Here is a 2459-nt window from a genome sequence, read left to right as displayed (position 1 = left end):
ACTTGCTTTGTTAGTGTTTGATCCACAACCTTTACTATATATTTACTTTTTCCTGTGATTTTTTTAACTTTTGTATTTTTTTAATTGTTGTTGCTATTAATTTGTGTTATATCTTTTAATCTGAAATGAGTCCCTTTAACAATTCATACAAAATTGTTTTAGTGGTGGTGAATTCCTTTAGCTTTTGCTTATTTGGAAAATTCTTTTTCTGTACTTCAATTCTGAATGACAGTCTTGTCAGATAGAGATTTCTTGTTTTGAAGGGTTTTTTGTTTGTTTGTTTTTGTTTTTGTTTTTTCCTTTAGTGCTTTAAATATATCACACCACTCTCCTCCAGTCTTCAAAATTTTTGCTGATAGCCTTGTATAAGGGGTTTCCCTTGTACATAAGAAAATTGTCCTCTTGCTGCTTTTAACATTTTTTCTTTAACATTAACTTTTGCTTTTAACATTTATAATGTGTGTTGGCTTGGATCTCTGTAGGTTTATTTTATTTGGGACTCTCTTTAATTCCTGGACCTGGATGTCTGTTTCCTTCCCCAAGATTAGGGAACATTTAGCCACTATATATATATATATTTTTTTTTTTAATAAGTTTTTCTAGCCCTCTCTTTCTTCTTTTTCTGAAAGTCCTATAATGCAAAAGTTTTTGTGCTTAATGTTGTCTCAAAAGTCTCTTAAGTTATCTTACTTTTTTTTTTCTTCTTCTTCTTGCTGCTTTGTCTGGGTGATTCACATTTCCTTTTCTTCTGGTTCACTAATCCATACTTCTCCTTCATCCAGCCTGCTATTGAACACCTCTGTTGTATTTTTCAGTTTGGTTAGTGTATTCTTAAGATCTGTGCCTTTTGTTTAGAACTTTCTTATAATTCTTGTTTTTTTTTTTTAAGATCTCACTATGTTTATCCATTCCTTTCCCACTGCCAGGGAATATTCTCCCATGTTTATGACCATTATTTATGATCGTTCTTTTGAACCCCTTATTAGGTAGATTGCTTATCTCCGTTTCATTGGTGTCTTTTTCTGAGGTACTGTCTGTTATTTGTCATTGTTGTTGTTATTGTTGTCATTGTTTGGAGCATATTCCTCTATCTCCTTTTTCCTGACTCTCTGTGTTGTTTCCATATATTAGATAAAGGAATTATATCTTTTAATTTTAAAGGAGTGGTCACTGGAAGGCTTGGATGTGTTTATTTTTGTTTTCTGTGCAGTGCCCTATTAAGTGGTAGACTTCCAAACTTTGTCTCTACTTGTTTCAATCTCATGTGGCCCACAAACACAAGCCCTCCTGGCTAACAGTGCTAGACATTCAAGGGGTGTCCCCTTTGTGAGGTTAGCATGTCTCCTGGGTCTGGTGGAGTGGGTCTTGTTAGACAAACACCTCTTGTGGGGCATGGTCACAGGGCTATGCTGGCATAAGATGAGCAGCCCAGGTAGCAATAATAAAAGAGAGGGAAAAAAAATGGTTCCAGGGGCACCTGGGTGGCTCAGGTGGTTAAGCATCTGCTTCAGCTCAGGTCATGATCCCGGGGTCCTGGAATTGAGCCCCACATCGGGTTCCCTGCTGGGCAGGGTGTCTACTTCTCCCTCTCCCTCTGCTGCTCCTCCCCTTGCTTGTTCTCTCTTTCTCTCTCTCTGTCAAATGAAAAAATGAAATCTTTTAAAAAATGGTTACAACCAGTTCTGTGTCCCCAGAAAGATGCCCAGTTGACCCCCTTCCCCTCAGGTATACTTCCTAAGTTTTTAATTAACAATAATCATGTCTCGGATAAACTTCATTGACTACAATACTGCACTGCACAAAGCTTATACTTCCTAAGACTAGTAAAAAAATCTCCCTCACATGTGGTGTAGGTGCTTTTCAAGCTACTGCCTCTGTTTTCAGACTCCTAGTGAGTGAGTCTGTGCACAAGCCCTTCAGGAGTGAGATCCTGGTTTCCTACAACCCTTCAGTTCTCCCAGACATTAGCCCCTCTAATTTTCAAGGCCAATTGTTTTGGGGGCATGTCCCACAGGCTTGGGTTCCCAAAATAGGCTTGAACCCCTCACTGTTCAAAGGGCAGGTGCATATTTGTGATACTCCTGCCTCTTGTGGGCTGCTGTGCAGGGTATGGAGGTCTTGTCAAGACTGCTCTCTGTCCCTGCTACCCATCTTGATGTGGACTTTTTTTTTGTCCTGTGTTATGGAAGAGCTAGTCTGCTTCTCTTCAGTTTTTTTTACAGGAGAATTATTCTAAATATCATTGTAACATTGGTGTGTTTGGGAGGAGTTAGAAACAGGATTTTCTGATGCTACCATCTTGGACTCTCTTTCTATCCCTTCAATATATCGTATTAACCTTGTCTTTGTTCATATAAGACTCTCCATCTAGAGCAATGTTTTTTCAACAACTGCTGGAGGACGGAAAATCTCTGTTTTAAAATATGGTGTCTTAACTGAAAAATATTCAGTTGACTCCA

The 2459-nt window shown here is 38.4% G+C and overlaps 1 pseudogene; it reads right to left on the bottom strand.

The window, feature by feature from the left end:
- Nucleotides 1-1645: 1645 nt before the first annotated feature.
- On the bottom strand, nt 1646-1806 carry LOC113921076 (annotated as a pseudogene).
- Between the last annotated feature and the right edge of the window lie 653 nt (nt 1807-2459).

The sequence above is a fragment of the Zalophus californianus genome, chromosome 3, assembly GCF_009762305.2.
Source record: "Zalophus californianus isolate mZalCal1 chromosome 3, mZalCal1.pri.v2, whole genome shotgun sequence".
Lineage (NCBI taxonomy): Eukaryota > Metazoa > Chordata > Mammalia > Carnivora > Otariidae > Zalophus > Zalophus californianus.
Note: the sequence above shows the minus strand (reverse complement) of the source record. Positions and strands in the feature narration are given on the sequence as shown.